The 18724-nt window shown below is 48.2% G+C and overlaps 1 protein-coding gene across 5 annotated transcripts in view; it reads right to left on the reverse strand.

The window, feature by feature from the left end:
- The window catches only part of RREB1 (ras responsive element binding protein 1), a 183883-nt gene that overhangs the window by 116959 nt on the left and 48200 nt on the right, over positions 1 to 18724 (reverse strand). For 2 of the 5 annotated variants that reach the window (XM_047858107.1, XM_047858100.1), the window contains exon 1: positions 16644 to 17116. The exons of 1 other annotated variant lie outside the window; for it this stretch is intronic. The gene's annotated coding sequence lies outside the window, so the exon portion shown is untranslated. Of the gene's footprint in view, positions 1 to 15159; positions 15188 to 15961; positions 16314 to 16643; positions 17117 to 18724 lie in introns of those variants that run through there. 2 more of the 5 variants (XM_047858101.1, XM_047858105.1) reach the window with 2 other exon arrangements.

The following is an 18724-nucleotide window of genomic DNA, read 5'->3' on the forward strand; positions in this document are numbered from 1 at the left end:
TCCAGCCAGACCCTACTTCCTACCCTACCCTGGCCCCAAAGAAGCCTCATATTTCTGCACTCCAGGGCCAGTACAAACACTGCTCTTCTGCCTAGAAGTCCGTTTTCCCTTCCCCACTTGTTTCTCCACATGGCCAGCCCTTCCCATGTGAAGACATCACTTCCTCTTTCCTCCCACTACTTCCCACTCCCGGGTCCTCTGCCTGCCCCCATGTCCCTGCTGGCTGTGATGCACCGGGGAGTTTTAGGGCACGCTTTGCTCATCCTTTCATCCCTGGAGCTTAGTACCTGGGGAAAGTGTCGAGCAGTGACACTTCCTGATGCAGGGAAGCTGATGGTGGTATTCCACGGGGGGTTGGAAAGGGGCACAGAACGCTGGCCTCCCAACCCACACATCTTGTCCCTACACTCCTGCTGAAGCTATCAAATTGCCACAAGCAAAATGACCACGACCATAATAGTAGCAGTAAGCAGAAGATAGCCCATTTACAATTGAGCTGGCAGCACACAAGGCTGAAATTTTCTATTGGTTACCAATTTCAAAACAATCCTTCTCCACAGACCCACCGGAAACAGGAAACAGACCATCAAGCACTCATTGCAATTCGAGATCTGCCAGTTCCCATAACTTGCTCAGGCACCCCCAAAAAGGGGAGGAACGATGCACACTGGTGACCTCCATCCCCAAACCTCCTAAGGGAGAAAGGACGGCTTTCTATCACTGCCCTCCAGTCTACAGTGCTCCTATTGCTTAAAAAGCAAAGCAACCAAAGAACATTACCTTCCAAAGGCTATCTCCCTTGCATATGGACAAAGTTTAAGATCAGGTTAGTAATTAGATCAATTGCTGCACCCCCTTCACTAGTTAACACAGTTGATCCTGAACCCTAGCATCTTGAGGCAAAAATCTTGAATTAATTTTTTTTTAAAGTTTTTTAGTTATTTGAGAGAGACAGAGAGAGAGAGACAGCATGAACAGGGAAGGGGCAGAGAGAGAGGGAGAAAGAATCCCAAGCAGGCTCCACACTGTCAGTGCAGAGCCTGATGTGGGGCTCGAACTCACGAATCATGAGCTCAAGACCTGAGCCAAAATCAGGAGTCAGACACTTAACCAACTGAGCCACCCAGGTGCCCCCCAAATCTTGAATGTATTTATATATTACGTGACAGCCTATTATAACATAAAACAACAAGGGGCCTGTTTTCAAGGCACCGGCCCTACTGAAACCCAAACCAACACTCAATTTCCCCAAATGATTATAGAGCTGACAGGTCTCAGGCTTTTCCAAAATGGCCCACATACCGTTCTTACTTTGAAACAGAGCTCGAGCACTTTCAGTGACGTTGAAAGCGTTCCTGAGAGCCAGGCACGCACCCCACTACCCATCACACGGAGGGCCAGCAGAAGCCCCAACTCCAAGCCCTCACTCTTTCACTTTGGGGGCATCTCTCACCACATGAGAAAGACAACCTCCGATCCACTGGAACCTCTCTAATGGGGTCATGGGGGAAGTTTAGCTTCCAGAAAGATCTGTGCAGGGCTTCATCACTGGGTCTCTCCTATAGTGCCAGCGGGAGGCCCCAGGGACAGCCACTTCCCTCCAGCTGATCTGTGAGCCAACACCACACCACCTGTGCAAGCCTCTCACTCCAGCAAACACACACCTCCCCTCCTGATCTTCCACTGAACGCATAGTCTGTCTAACTCCTCTTATCAAATGCCAGATAACCTGCCATTTCCAGAAGCCAGCAACCCTGTCACACGCTTGTTCCTGCACACCTTTCCCCTTGATGGTACATACCAATGGGCTCTACACATGGCAGGTGTCAGAGAATATTTACTTGGTGACTGGATCATGGCGTGAGCAGTGGCCACAAGCACAGGGTCTCGACTCGGGCTACACAGCACTGGTTGCCACTCTGGGTCCCCATCTCATCTGAATAATGAGCATAATAACTGACCTACATCATAGGGTCAAAGAGTCGTTGTGAGGAAATGAAGGAGACAATCCGTGTCAAGAATTTAGGACAACGGTGACTAGTACATGCTCCATAAATGTTAGATGTCATTACTGCTGCTCCCAGTACCCACATGGAGTGTGTGTCCACCTGAAAAGCCTAACCACCAAAAAAGGGTGAAAATTAAAGCGGAATAACTTGAGATTTTTGTCATCAGATTGGAGTCATTGATTAAGTCCAGCAAGGGCAGAAGAGAAACTGAAAGACTTAACTTCTAACTTCTGGTTTATCTGATTTAAAACAAACACAAGCAGGCCTTGTCTGGTGATGTTTTTCACCAAAGGTGGTCTCTAACCCAAATGCGGTCTATAGAACGTATTTAAAGGCAGACTTCCCTGTACTATAAATGACCACATCACAGTTTCTGCTGTTTAAGGGTGGTGTCTATGTATTCAGCTTTCTGTAGAGACACAGGCGGCAGCACTCACTATGATGACACCTCCAAGGGCTGGCCAACCACAGAAGCCTTTCCAAAATTTCATGGGCTATATAAAGGTAACGATGAAATAAAGCTGCCGAGCCATTTTGATCACATTCTCCAAGTACAGTAATTTGACCACACTACCTCCCCAAGACAATTACGCTCCCCCCTTTTTCTAGAGTATTCCACAACACGGATGCATGACTGCACACCATCTACTCTCCAATGGACAGATAAAGAGCAAGCGTCTACCCACATGCCATGATTATCACCCACATCAACATCAAGCGCTGCTCAAAAAAAGAAAACAACAATGAAAATGACAGGTGTAACTACCCAGGGTTCTCAGCACTTACTGCCATGACATAACCAAATGCACATGGAACTGACTCATTCTAAGGCAGCACAGGCACTTTCCTAAGGAAAAAGTAATCTGTGCAGCACCTATCCCAATGCCACATTCTTTTTTTTTTTTTTTTTTTTGAGTTTATTTTGAGAGAGAAAATGCCCTCATGAGCAAGGAAGAGGGGGGAGAGCAGAGAGAGAGGGGGAGAGACAATTCCAAGCAGGCTCTGCGCTGTTCACATAGAGCCTGACATGGGGGCTGATCCCACAAACTGAGATCATGACCTGATTTGAAATCAAGACTTGGACACTTAACCAACTAAGCCACCTAGGTGCCCCCAATGCTATGTTCTTAGCAAGACAGCAATGGCTATGGTTTTACAATGAAGGGACATATCATGGACAGCCTTAAGAAGATCACACAGCCTGTCCTTACTGATACCCCCTTGAAATTCTCTGGAGAAAGCTCATTAAAATTCCAAAGCATGTATCTTTTTATTAATTTGTTTCATGAACCTCTTCAGGAGCTTTATATGAAATATATTAAACTTTCATTCACTTAATCTTAACACAGCAGATGGTCTAATATATCCAGAAGGTAGCCACACAGAAGACATTCCAACATCCCAATGTCTAGGGAACCTAGCACCATCGAGCCCTTCAACAAGGGGTATCAGAATGCAAATACACAACTGTTTAGAGAAAAATAAATTACCCAACAGACAGTGTGTGTTCTCATCACTGTCTAGGGTTATGGATGAGTTATCCAACAGGGAACTTATATGTTTGTCACAGATACTGGCTACTGAATATACTACTGACAGCAATTCTGGATATTCATCACAAGGCCATTGCCTAGTAAGTTTTATTGGCAACACACTTCTTGTTAGACCTCCAAATCCACAGCTCACAGTCAGGTTGAAAGACGTGAGTTGTTTGCATAGTACCTTAAGATTTAAATTTTCAAAAAATATGCTTACACCCAGTTTTTAAAGCCTTCTTCTCAGCATCTCCTTACCAGGCTATTTAAATTAGAAAGAAATAGGACGGGGCAAGGTCTTTGTTGATTTTTTTTTTTTTTTTTTTTACCCTAACTGGTTCATCTTATCAAATATAGGGCTGGAATAAAGTGTGGTGTCTATTCTAACAGGATTTATGGTTGTAGTGATGCAGAAACACCCACGCTCCTGAGCAAGAAATGGAAAATCATGTTTTCCCCAGTGTGGACAGACAACAGCACTATTTGGAGCCCCCGGGGATGTTCGGGTTACACTGGCCAGGATTGATACCATAAAAGAGAAGCATCTTTGGGACATGCTGGGACTCACCTGAGGCTTTTTGATGAGTCATTTGTATAACGTCAAAGACAAGCATTACCAAATTCAGGAGCACTACTAATACTTTCTTGTGAGATCACCTGAAGGGGTGGTGTCCAGGCTCACACACAGGGGTACGGCTGTGCAGGCAAGCGAGGCAGACACCGCCCCCATCAGGAAGCAGGAGTTTCCAGTGCAGGAGAAAGTAACTGAGGGGGGCCCTCGCCTATGGACCTGAGGGTCACACTACAAGAGGCAGCATGCCTCAGCTGCAGCTTCTAGTTTTCACCAGCTCAGTGGAAAACACGTCACTTTCTATCTCGTTCCACAAAGATCTGTCTGCCTTGAAAAGAAAAAAAAAAAAGTTAATTAACGCAGTAAAAACCCCAGGTCTGCTTGGGAGGGGCAAGTGGGCCATGGCCAGAAGCGTTCAAATACAGGCGAGACAATCGCTCAGTGGGGACAAGCTATGTTCCTTGTGGCAGGGATTAAAATCTTTTCCTTTGACACCCACAGATCTAGTGGAAAGCCCAGCACACAGTAGATACACAGCAAGTTTTGTTTACTGAATGAACTCTGTTTTCACGCAGATTACCGAGCAAGCAAAATACTGATGCGGTTCTGAGACACTCAGAGTGTCAGGTGACCACTGAGAAACTATGAAATATGCTGGAAAATCAGGTCAGGAGGGAGTTCTGACACTCCTAAGTCAAAGGCTCGTGCAGTTTTGAGAGTCCTACCTTGGTTCGTACCCAAAGCCTCTTCCCGAGCCCCGTGCTCACAAGCCAAACAGATCAAGCATCACTAAAACAAACAGAAACTTCAACGCTCCGAAGACAGTTGCAGATCTCATCCGAAAATCATTCAGAAGCTCAGGCCCTCTATAAGAAAACTTTCCATTTCCTTTAGACATCAGAAAATTAAAAGGACAGAAGGAAAGGGAGAGAATGAGGAGGGAAGGAGGAAGCTATTCATTTGTTTCCGTTTCACACTTTTTAAATACAGGGCTACTCTTCAGGCTTTTATTCATGCCAGGGGTGTAAGTCTGAACCGATGAAAACAATACAAGCAGAGAAGATGCTGAAAATATTAAAGAACATAAAAATCATTCTTTAAAGAACAGGGAACATACCTTGTTTATGAACCTTGCTTTATCTAGCACTCTAGTTTCAGAGAAAGGCACCCCCACTCGTCTACCACAAAAGCCAGACGTGGAAGCCATCTCTCCCCTTCCCCCTCCAGGAGTCCTTCCCACTGCTGAGATCTCTATCAAAGCCATCCAGGTTCCCCACCTTTATGGCCACCATACTCCAAGCCACCACTGGTTTTCAAGTAAATTTTTTTTTTTTTTATTTTGAGAAAGGGAGAGAGAGAGTGCATGCATGGATGCATGCACAAGCAGGCCTGAATGGGGAAGGGGCAGAGAGAGAGAGAGAGAGATGCGGCGGGATGGCAGGGGTGGGAGGTGGGGTAAGAATCCCCAGCAGGCTCTGCATTGTCAGTGCAGAGCCTGACCCGGGGCTCAATCCCACGAACTGTGAGATCATGACCTGAGCCAAAATCAAGAGTCAGATGTTCAACTGACTGAGCCACCCAGGCACCCCTGGTTTTCAAAATTTTGAAAAACTGGCCTTATGCATCTTGCAAACAGAAGGCAAAATAGCTTCCTTGCAGTCTAGTCTATCCTCCACTCTAGGCAGGAATAATCTTTAAAAATGCAAATCTCATCATGCCATTCTTTGGCCTAACACCGTTTAAGTTCTTAAGAAAAATTCCAAATAACTGTGGGTTACAGTGTGAAGCCCCTACCTACCTCACCGTGCTGTCATTCATTGGTTCTGTGTCTTTTCTTCCTACACACACACACACACACACACACACACACACACACACACACACACACACACACTGTGCTTTTCTCACTTCAGTAGGCAGCCCCCTCCCCAACCACAGGACTTGAGTAAGCTGTTCTCCAACACACTCCTTCCTTCCCTCCACCATCTTTCAGACATTATTAGCTCCATGGGATGCCTTCCTTGACCTGCCTCCCAGTATCTCGCCCACACCCAGAGGCCAAACTTCATATGTCCTTGTCCTACTTCATTCAGTTTGCACCTAGCACAGAAGTACGTGACTTGGTGGACGAATGGGTATTTTCCAACCTCTGTGAAGCCAGCAATGGTCTCTTTCTCATACCACACTCTTGGTGTTTATTACAGCCTTCACATGGTATATATTCAAATACTAAATAAATAAAAAATCAATAAATGAAGATCTGTTAATGTTAAAAAAAATTTAACACTCTGAGGTTGGCAAATCTGGGGGTAGAAAACTGTTTTCTAAAAGGAGATTAGGGGTGTCTGGCTGGCTCAATCCACTGAGCATCCGGCTCTTGATTTCAGCCCAGGTCATGATCTCACAGTTTATGAGTTCGAGCCCAGCATCGGGGATCTGCACTGACAGTGTGGAGCCTGCTTGAGATATTCATTCATTCTCTCTCTCTCTGCCCTTCCCCCGCTCATGCTCTCTCTCAAAATAAATAAATAAACTTAAAAAAAACATTTTAAAGGAGATCAGGTCTGATACTGACTCCCAACTTGATAGAATTTTAGGAAAAAGGGCTTGCCCTGAACAACAAATAGTTCTCAGAAACCTTATTTTCATGATTTAAATACAAATTAAGTTTAGAGATGTACAAGTGAAGTCTCTTTTAAATTATACTTAGTTTAAAATTTTAACTTAACAGTTTGATCCAATATAGGATTAACTAACCAAGTCATGAGAAATCTGTTTGAGATGTTCACTAGTTTTATGTAATTATCCCTCAAAACAGCAATTAAAAGCCCTATGATGGCAGAGAAATGACTTTTAAAAAATCTGTTTTCCATAGCAGAGAAGAAAATAGATAAGCCTCCTCAGAAATAAAAGAGTTAGAATATTATATCTGAGTGTACCTGCCAGATCTGAGCCTAAAATGACTTTTAAAAAATCTGTTTTCCACAGCAGAGAAGAAAATACATAAGCCTCCTCAGAAATAAAAGAGTTAGAATATTATATCTGAGTGTACCTGCCAGATCTGAGCCTAAACTCTAGTTATCAGATAAGCACAATAGAAATACTTAAAGGTAAGGAATATAATTTCAATCAGCTAGGGTTTCATCTTATATGAAGGATACCAAGCCCCTCCACTATGCAGTTTAAAAAAATTATTTTAGGTACAAAAGGCTCCATCAGTAAAACACCTGTCTCTCACCCAATCTATCTGGTATCTCCCCTATCTTTGAAGCTATAATGCACCTCTTTTAAAAGAAACTTAAACAATTTTGAGATGATTTTGTCTATTCAGAAGTGGGTTTTTTAAAATAATAAAGTCTCAGCATAAAGGAAACTCCCCTAAAACAGTGAAATGACTCTTTCCATCAATATGATCTATACTCAACTTCTATCAAGTATGTTCCACACACATGCACCCACAAATAAAGTGCAGGTTTCTGATCTGGTGTTTTGTTTTCAATCCAAGGAGTAGCGGAAAAAAGAAAAGTTAAATTATACACAGACCAACACTCCTATTAACTCATCCACTAATGAAACAAAAATCTAACTAAGCAGAGAAAATGGGCCTACACGTTGGAGCTCTGAAATGATTTTGGTCTTTGATCTGTGTGCCCATCTCTCCTATTTAATATAAACTTCAAACTAAGAGCCATGAAAAGTGGTTATAATTAGTAAGGGCCCTAGTGAGACAGCTTTTAGTGCAATCAGGCATTAACAAAGATTTTTTTTCTCTTTAATTTCCAGCAAATTAAGTTCAGCGAAGTTTTATTTTAAAATTTCCGTAATTCAAAATTCTTCTGCACCACTGTTCCCTTAACACCAAATCTCTGCATGATGGGTGTGCTAAAGACTCGTTTACTTCTGTTTCCTACTCACAGTCTGTACTGATATTTAGGACTTAGCTTCCAAATTTTATGTGCTCTTCTCCAACAATACCCTGCACTTCTACAAAAATTCTTGCTTTTGGTATGAGAAAATGGATCCAATCAACATACCTTATCAACTAAGCACCACTATGCAATCCTTGAGCTAGGTACAGAAGGTGGAAAAAAGAAGAGTTAAAGTCCCCCCCTATTCTGGAGGTGGGGAAATACAGGTCAACAGGTACTTTATGACGGCCTGGACATCCTCTGGATGGAGGACCTGATTCTCCCTGCAAGAAGTGGTCTGAAGGAAGATCTAAGAAATGCTGTTTGCTAGAAGTGGATGGGGATGAGCCCGAATGAACAACCCACGCACACGCAGAAACAGTCGTGGTGCAGAAAAGTGGCAGGAGCCGAAACTAGAAAGAGAGTCTGGAAGCTGATGATGAAGGTCCTCGGGTGCCAAGCTGAGGAGTTTGGATTTCTTCCTGTAGACAACAGGGAGCCAAGAGATGTTTTTCAGCAGGCAAACACCATGTGCAGCTTGAGTTTCTGAGCAGAGTAAGGAGGATGAGCTGGAGCAGGGAATACAGGCGGCGGGAAGCTAATTGAGGAGGTGTTTGCGACATGATGAGGATCTGAGGTCAGAGTCCCAGGACAGAAGTTTTGGGGAGGGTCTGGTCACTGAATTTAGGGGTCAAGACAGACACAAGGTGGGCAAAGCACTTCCTGGCCAGAAGACTGGGTGGATGATGCACCTCAGACCACCTTCTAGAAGTATGGGAGAGGACTTTTATTTTTACAAGTCACCTCTGGGGCACCTGCAGGTAAGCCAGGTGACAAAAGGTCCTGGCTGGGGAAAAGCTGTAAATGGAGACTGAGGGAGTTGCCGCTTTATAGGTTAGACAGGGCAGAAAAGCACCAGAATCCACGGTTCCTATTACCCAGGAACAGGACAGCCACGGGGGTTTCAGAGCAGGTCACAGAGCAAGAGCAGCACAAACAGATGTGAACAGATGCTTACTGTCTACCCACAGGTTTAGGATGTTAAAAAAAAAAAAAAAAAAGCTACCTTTCAGAGTCCTACATTTCTCTAAGGTCAATGGGAGCCCAGGCAATCTTAGGGGCAACTGGTACTTCCAGCAGACAGCCCTTCCCTTTCTAGAATTCAGTCTCTCTGTCTTCCTGCCTTTTTCTCAGCTCCTCACCTCCTGCCTGTGTGACAAAGGCCTGGGGGGGGGGGGTGGGGAGTGGAACAGGACAAGGGTCAGGCAAGTGGCACCCGTGGCCACAAGCTCACTCCTGTCACTATCCTAGACCTTTCTGGTCTGAGGAAATCCGGTTTAAAGTTCGTATACCACATTTTGGTTCTTGAGATCAACCACCTTTTCATGTGTGAGATCCAGGAGTCCCAAGAACATGAAAAGAACCCCCGTGCCTTCCCCCTCACTCCCTCCTGGTCTCTTTCAGCTATGGGAGCAGCCTGCCATCCATGCCCCTCGAGAAGAAACGTATGGACAGAAGGCCAGGTTCCAAAATGCTGCCCCAGAGAGAGGGTGGGTAGTTATGTAAGAATTTTTGCAAAAACCTGAGGAAACAAAACCAGGGAGAGTTATCTTGCACTTAAGAGTGCAAAAACATGGACCGTCAAGCACGTAAAGGCTAGTTCAAACACTGCGGGGGGAGGAAGACATTCAGGGTAACTTAAAACATGAGGGAAAACTGGCAGATGACAGCACCAGAGCAAGTTTCCCAATAACTGAAGAAGTGACTCGGAACAGCTTCCCAGTGCCAACGAATCTGGTTTGTTTTAGAAGCAGATGAGCTCTAGAACTTTTTATTTACTGTGGGGTTTTTAAGTATATTTAACGCCACTTAATGTCTTCCCCAGCCCCGAATTTTCTGTGAAACCTGGAATATGCCAGCCATGGTACCTCACAGGCATGTAATGGGAGCTTACTTGCTTTATGAAATTTCAGATCTCCGGATACATCACGTGTGTTACGCGGACTACACCCGGGCCACTTGCTCACACAACACAGGCCACGACTACTGTACCTTTAAAGCAGGATTCTCAACCTCCACCTACTGACATCCTGGACTGGATAAGTCTTTGTTGTGAGGCCATCAGCTTGCACTGTGGGATGGATAGCAGCATCCCGGCCTCTCTACCCACTGAGGGCCAGTAGCACCCCTCCCCCCACCCCCACCCCACCCCCCAGCAAGGCAATCAAAAACGTCTCCAGACATTGCCAAATGCCCCTGGGGGCAAACCGCCAACTCTGAGATCCATTGCTTTCAAGGGTGAGTCCAAAGCTTTCCACGCCATGCCTTGTCCTTAAAATCCATCCCTAAGTGAACTTCATTAAGAAAAATTTACTAGTTCTGTTTGTCTCTCGGCACCCAAAGCAGAAAGAAAAGTGCTGCGTTTCCCCAGTTTGAACATAAACTCCCAGGCAAATTTTGCCTCAAGGGTTGGAGCTGTGCACAATTCTGGAAAGGAAATCCAGAGTGGATACCCACAAAGCTTCCTGAGCTCAAAATATACCACTTTCTTCCATATATAGATTTTGAGTTTCTGGAACATTTATTATTCTTACAACAATTCCAGGAGGTAGAAAACCTACTAAAAAAAACAAAAAAACGTGTACAATCACATTCATCAACAGAGATGTGCCAAAGGCTAAAAAGCTTCTTTTTAATTGCCTTACATTTTCAAATCCAACACAGAATTATTGTGAAAAGGATCTGGTCTCGTTTACAACATGCGCGTGTGCACACACACACAAATAGGCACGTATTCTTTGGAAGCTAAACTGACTTTAAAAAGCAGGTGTTCTGTGCAGCTAGACCCGGGTTAGGCTTATTACCAGCCACAGAGTGGAAACTGGCACAGCTGTAAAATGGGTTAATATACCCACCTAACCCTCACCGTGTTTGTTGCTCTGAGGATAAAATCTGAATCTCTGTTAAACGGCCTTCACAAAAGCAGGGTGAAGACTTTGTCAAAGGTATACATCCTCACAAAAACTGAAAATTTAGAAGCCATGAAAGCACTAAAAGTCTCAAACATTCTTCTGACCATCCTACCCCACAGCCTCTGAAAAAGGGGGTTAAAAAGAGAGATCCTAAGCAAGCCAGGGAAAAACAAATAGAGCCATTTAAAAGCTTTATCTAATTACCCCCACTGAGACTTTTTCACTGTAGTCTGGCTGGCTGACAAAGAAATGGGGGGGTGGGGGGCGGTGTTCACCAGGCTTTCTCTCCCTTATCAGGACCACCCGCCCTCAGGGAGTCTGAAAGGCCTCAGGTGAATCCAGCAAGGGCAGTCAGTACCCAGTGTCCCCAGCCTTGGGGACTTCACAGAAGCTTTCAAATTCTCTTAGCATTACTTGTTTGAATCGCACTGAACAAACATCTCCACCCTCTCCCACTTCTTTTGTCTCAAGCACCTAGTCACAGGCCACCACCTTCATTGATGGGCAGATTGGTTCACCTGTAACCTAAAGTACCATCAGAAACAAGATGCACCAGTAGCTGGAAGGAACAGCTTCCTTCGCCCTCCTCCCAGGCTTCCCTGCCTCTCCACCAACCAACATGGAGCTCCATCTCTGGCTCCAATCCACACAGGCTTCCCTTCATACCAACAATGAACACCCAGAAGGTGATAAGAGAACCTTGAGCCCAGCACCGTTGATGACACTGTCCCACAGGGCAGCTACCATAAAAAGTCTGCCTCCCTTACTCCTCTCCACTCCTGTCCCCCAACCCCCAAACCCTTCTTGATCTTCTACCTCAGTCGTGGTGAAAACAGAGCAGATGGTTTTCCTCTCTATCCTGCCTTCCACGGGAGTGGGGAAATTAAAAATAAGTGATGCATTTCAGAAAGCACATCGTATGCCTCCCTCTGTGTTTCACATGGTACACCTTTTACCTCTGATTTATGGGGAGGCCCCCCGGGGCATGGAACTCACAATCTGACCCCAGCGTTCTGAAGAGGGCCACAGCTATTTCTTCTCAAAAATCACTTTCTAAGTCTGAGAAAGAGAACTCATTTACCCTGCCCCCCCATAAAGAACCCATCCAATTTCTTAATTATATTTGGATATAAAAAAATGTTACTCAACTTTGCCTGTTCAGTAGGTCAGATGTACACAAACAACTCTGAGGCAGGGAAACTTTTGAATTATAGCAGGCTTGCCTTTCAACCAAGAGATGATGGTTACCAACCTTGGCTTCTGTTAGATTTCAACTATTTTATCTCACTGTACAACTTCAAGATCCTTAAACATACTTAAGGCAGAAAACCTTACGTAAATCATACTGCTTTCCATTTTCTTACATTTGGTCACCCTTCCAAAGATACGCTAAACCTAATACGATTATTTTCTAAAAGGTATGATAAACTGGGCTGAAAAAACTGAGATGGGGAGGTGGAATCCTATCAAAACCTAATCTAATCTCAGGAAAGGGGGAAGAAAACTATTGTCCTGTTATCAGGAGGGACTATATTGCATACTTTCTATTGATACTATATTGCATTTCTATCTTTTGAATGCAAATCTGGTTAATAAAGATGACAGTAAGACATCACTTTCTGGATTAGCTAGATTTTCCAAAACAAACTAACCTGTTATGAATAAATGCAGTAAGGTGGTGTTACACACATATATCCTCAATCCTCAGGAAGGCAAGGTTTAACCTGAACACACGGGTATCAGACAAGAAGTCCGCCCAGACAAGCTGCCATCTGACACCAGAGTTGGTCAGAGAGCATGAACTTCAATTAAAAGACACTTATAAAAGAAAGAGAGATTATTTAAATATGATAACAGAAACAAAACAAACTTAACAGCCTACCTTGCTAGGTCAGAGGACAAGGATGATTCAAAAATTAATTAAATCTAGTAAATAATGTAAAACAGGGAAGGACTCCCTTTCAAAAATGCTTTGGTTAATTTTAGCATCCTTCTGTTTAGCTGCTTAGCAACCCTTATCCTATGACCTTTTAAGCACCACCTACTTTTCAGAAGGATAATGAATAGAAACATCAAAAGGATTCACTTCTGACTGTTTCTAGCGAGCACATTTAACCAATTTTTGTAGGAGTTAAATTTATATTAGTTATATCATACAAAACCCTAAAAGGGTAGAATTTTTTTTTAACTTCGTTCACCAGGAATCTTCCTCTGCTGAAGGTAATAAATGATATTAACAACTGAGCTTAAAGACGGCAAAGATTTCCAAACTGACCTGAGAAAGTGGATCAACACAGCAGTTAAAAATTGAAGAGTAAAAAATGCGAGCCACATAATGGCAACTAGCTATTGCCTGACAATACAGCAGAAAACCAATAAACAACTTGATCAGATGCACACTGACAAGGTAGATTTATTTTCCTTCTTCAACATTCTATACCTGTGCTGGATGCAAATAAGATCTCAGGAGTCGGCCTGGAGATATCTAAAATAAAAGACCCTTCAATCAAAAGGTCACTTGTTGGATGATGTAAATAGTTAGGAATGGATGCACCACCTGTGCCAGCTGAGTCAGACCCATCTTCCCCATCACATAACAAACACTTGTCTGCCATCAGGGCTTAGGCTCTGAATTTCTGATGAGAAATTAAGGAGTATCTAGAAAAACGTAGAGACTGATATGCCATGTAACAGTAAGCATCAGCAGCAGTTTTTTAAGAGTTATCACATAACCAGCAAACCCTTTAAAAACAAAACATACAAAAATGCAACCTGTTTAGCAGTATTTTTAAGAATGATAAAACAGTGCAAGTTCATTAACAGCCTAAAATGGAGCACAAGCTAAACAAATAACTAAATCAAAGGGCTCTCCCTTTCTTTTGTAAAAGTGGGGGTGGGTGGGAGGGAAGGTGTTTTTTCACACATTTAAAACTTGATAAAAGACATTCAAATGTTTAATTCATCAGTGTAACCAAAGCTCAAAACACATCAAAGCAGGATCCATCAGCAGGTACCCAGAGAGCTCCTTCCAAAATGCAAAGGTAAAACACAAACAAACAACAACAACAACAAACCAGACATTAGTGGCTCACCGGTGCATAAATTATTTGAACACTAATTTCGGACCCATTTCTTCATAAGTTCTGTGTAACAACTGGAGGAAGCACAGAACTAAATGTTTAAGAAAAGAAAAAAAAGTTTAAGTCAGGGCTCCAGCCTCCAACTTAGACTTCCGGGTTGCACTATATCTTAGAACCATACCTGCCTACTCGAAAAAGCACCAGGTCTAGAGGATGCTTCTAAGGGCTATGGGTGGAGGGGGGAAATAAACAACCAAAACCCAAGAAAAAGCATTCTTTGCTTTGCAGTTCCCTTTTCTCCACCTTCCACTTCAACTAAACTTATTTCAGAACACACTCATGCGCATGCACAGACCACTTGGTGTCTAAAAGAAAAAAAAGCTCTCAAAAATATGGGATGCACATTAGCAACTCAGCCTTTTGCAGAAATCATCTCAAGTCTCCTCTTAGAGACCGAAATACCTCGCTATTTCCAGCATCCCTATCCAACAGACAAACTTTATTTCCATTGGCGTTTACAAGGCTAAGCTTAAATCTAAACTCTGAAACAAGCATGAGGGTTACTTTTTCTACTGATGAAAACCCTCAGACAGGTTTTTCAGCACACCAAAAAAAGTTATACTTTTTATTCACCCTTCTATCTCTCTCCACCACCACCACCATCCCCCCAAAAAGAAGAAAAAAACTCCAAAGTGCCCCGAATGTGTGCTGCTGCTGGCTCTGAAGCCGTGTAGAATTTCGTAATGGAATGTGAACTGCTCGTCCGGATCTGGGCTCACGTTCTATCTTCTAACCAGTAAGGAGCGAGGGAGGGCAAATCTGCTGAGCAAGGAGAAATACTTTCCTCCTCTTTTATAACCCATCACGGATGCATCGCGGACGCTGGACGCGAGCTGCACGCGGCGCCTGTCAACCCGCCCACCCGCTGGCCGGTCCCCGCGACCCCGGGGTCCTCGTGCCCCCTGCGCCCCTCCCCTGCCCGGGGCCGCCCCCGCCCTCTCCCCCCCCCCCCCCCGCCTTGCCCGCCCGAAAAGGAAAGTGGCCCAGCCGAGAAGTGGGCTCGGCCGCTGCGTCCCGCACTCACGAGTCTGCTCCGGCCCCGTGAGCTGCCGGGGAGCGAGTCACCACATCCTCGACGCGACCCTCGGCCCCTTCCAGAAAACACGCCGCTTCCCAGGGAGGGGGCCGGCGACGGGAAGGACCTCCCCTGCTCCTTAGCAACCATTAAGGTCGCAGTTTCCTAAGAGACCGCGAGTGGGGAGGGGGCGCGGGGGGCCGGGCTCGAGGCCGGGTGGGGGGGGCTGCACTGGGTCCCCTGCCCCTCGACGCCGGCCCTCCTCCCCCACCCCCGCCCCGGCTCGGCGCTGCGGGCCGGGATGGGAGGAGGACGGGAAGCCCCAGAACTCGGGAAAAATTGGTCCAGCGGGCGGCGGACAAAAGTTTCCGAGCGCGCTCCACAGCTGGGCGGCGAAGCGGGCCCGGCGGCCGGCCCCGCCTCGGATGCTCCCGGCCTCCTTCCTGTGCTCGTGACGGCGCCGGGTGCCGAGGTTCTCCCCCCCCCCCCCACCGCGATGCAGGCTCCGCTCCACACCGATGGCTCCCACGAAAACACGTACACCGCCAACGGAAGGGGCCAGGGAACAATACGCGCGGACACGGCTCCAGCCCCCTCCTCCCCCCGGTCACCCGGGGACGGTGGTCGGCGTGACCCCCAGCCAGGAGCGGGGGACGGGGGAGGGCGCAGGGTTGCCCGCGGCCCCCTCCCGGCCGGCGCCGTCCGCCAGGGAGGATCAAAGTCCGCGGAGCTGGGCGCGGCGGATGCTCCCACCGCGCAGCCCCGAGCGGGCACCCCCGAGCGAGCACCCCAGGCGGGCACCCCCGGATACCTTGCGGCGGCGGGCGGGCGCCGTCATCTCCGCGCTTCTCGGCCCGAGAGGGACTCGAAAGTATGTAGGAGAAAAGTTTCCCCTCCCACATGGGGGGGAGGATGTCGGGGGAGAGAGGGCGGAAGATGGAGAGCAGCGCTGGGAAGATGTTTCTGGCCGGCGGTGCGCGCACCATCCGAGTCCCCGCGGTGCTGGTTAAAAATAAATTCCGCGGCGGGCGCGGCGGCGCGGGTCGGGCCGGATTCCTGCGCTCGGACGGCTAATATGGATGCGCATCAGGTCCTGGCGGCGGGGCGCTGCGGCGGCCGCGGCGGCTCGCGCTGGGAGCTGGTTGGCAGAGCCGGCAGCTCGGGAAGGGGAAAAGGAGCGGAGGAAGGGGAGGAGGAGGAGGAGGAGGGGGAAGAGGGGAGGAGGAGGAGGAGGAGCGGCCCGGCGCGCAGCCCGAGGGGAGAGGGCTGCCCAGCTCATCCCCGGCCGGCCCCAACGCCCCGAGCGCACGTAGCGCGGCGTGGGGCGCTCGGGTCCTCGGCTCCGGGGAACGCCGAGTTGAAAAAGTACAACGCGCTCTGCACACTTCACCCTCCCCATCCCCAAAAGTTCTTTAAAAGGTCGCTCCCGCTCAGCCCTAGACATCTCGCTGCCACCCGAGTACCGGGAGCCTGAACCCTGGGCGCGTACTTACGGCCGGGCAGGGCGCTTGGCTCCCAGGCATGATGCAGTGGGGACCGGTGGGCTTCGGGGAGAGAACGAGGAGAGATGCAAACTTGTTCCGGAAAAGGAATCAAAATGGCGTTTCTGGATGTGCAAAGTTCATCAACTCCGCAGTCACTTCCCCTCCTCCTCTTCTCCCACAGGGAGGGAGGTGGGCGAGGAGCTGGCGACCCCGGCGCCCCAGCCGTCGTCCCGGCCCCCGCCTCGGCCCCCCGCCCCGCTTCTTCGCCCGCACGCTCGGAGACTCGCTCTCCCCCTCTCACCCTGATAAGTAGACACATCACGTGTTGCTCCTGCGAGTCTCCTGGGGACGTGTTACTGAGCGGCGGCGGCGGCGGCTCCAGCTGGGGGGTGGGGGGGATCCGCGGTACCCGCGGGTCCCCACCGCCGCCCCCACCCCGATTTTAGCGGGGTGACCGCAGTTTCCATCCCGGGATGGATGGAGGTGGAGTCCCCCACCCCACCCCCACCGCAGCCCCAGGTTTGCCCCACGCCCTCCGCCGGCGCCCCGGGCCAGGGGAGGGCCGGGCCGCCCCAGGGGAAGGGTCTGGGCCGTCGCAGCTGAGCGCGATCCCGATCGGCCCTGCGCTCGCCGGACGGCCACCTTCGAGGACCACCGCGCCCCCTCCCCGGCAGCCCCTCACTTGCTGGCACCTCCCCGCCCCCGGCTTTCCATCACTTCACTCCATGGTTTGTTTCACTATTTTAACGGAGGAGACGGATAGGCAGCGATGCCCGGGAGGCGCGAGAGGGGCGCCCCGGGGGCCGACAGGGGGTAGCATGAGGGTCGGGTTCCCCCGCCCGGCGCCGCCCCGCTCGGTCACGGAGGCAAACGGCAGGGTGAGCCCCACCCGCGCCGTTCCCTCTGCACGCGGTCCTCGCTCTGCATCCAGGTGGGGCGAGTAGATGATGGGGCAAGAGATTAAGGAACCAGCGATTCACCCCGCCCCCAACTTCGGGCTGTTTCCCCGAGCCCGGTCCTTCTAGCGCTGGGGCTGCCGCCCGGGAGCGTATTCTCCGTCCAACAAATTCAACTCTGACCGGCTTTTGTCACCTTCCCTTCCCCACACTCCACAACTGAGGCTTAAGCGGGGGTTACCTCGCCCCCAAGGGGCTGAGGATGGCACAGGCTCCTACCGCCGCTGTGTCCCCACCCCGCGACGGCACGGGCTGATGCTGTGTCATCCACGTCGCCCTCCGAGGCACCAGGGAAGCCACACGCAATATCTCTTTCTTTCAGAGGGCTCCTGTTTCAACTCTGAAAAGTAGGGGCCCTCTTCGGAGCTGCTTGCTCTCCATCCCCAAGGCGGCGGCTGCCACCACGCTTCAGCGTGGCTGTGGCGGCCCAAGTTATCACCGAGCCCCAGAGAAACCAGGCCTGGGCTGTTCTTCCTCCAACAAGCAGCTGACATGTTTCCCACTGTTAATACTTTTCCAACCGGGGTTCTGAGAGGAGCCTTCTCTCGCCCTTAGGAAACCTCTTTAGACAGGGGTGATTGTGGTTTTGGAAAATAAATGCCCCCCTGCCCCCAGTTTCTGAGAACAAACGTGCCTCCTAAATAGTTGTAGAGAATACTACTGTAGAATTAGGCGTTTGAGACCAGTTAGGCAAGATGATGTTATAGGTACACAAAGCTGCCTACTCTGTACTTACTATGACCTTTGACCCTGGCTCTACCACACCAGCTCCTCTGAGGACACTTGCATGCCATACAAAGTTGTAAGCCCCATCATGGGCCTTTAATTTGTGGCCTTCAATGGAATTCAGGTTTTCGGGGCTGCAGATGGAAAGAAGTGTCTATCTAGGGATGGATTAAGGATTCTGGCCAAGATAGAACTCTACAGAACCAAGCAAAAGCAGTTGGACCATTAGCCTGGAGATAAGTAGGCTGAACCACTGCCCAAGAGGGAACTGATTCAGCTGCTTGCTTCTCTGACGTCCAGAATCACCAACATTAAGTTTTCAGAACCTGTTAGGTTTCCCAGGGTCTGCTGTTTACTGAGGAAAACTCTACTCAGAGAAACTTCAGCACTTGCATTTTCCTATGCACC

This window comes from Prionailurus viverrinus, chromosome B2 (genome assembly GCF_022837055.1).
Source record: "Prionailurus viverrinus isolate Anna chromosome B2, UM_Priviv_1.0, whole genome shotgun sequence".
Classification (NCBI taxonomy): Eukaryota; Metazoa; Chordata; class Mammalia; order Carnivora; family Felidae; genus Prionailurus; species Prionailurus viverrinus.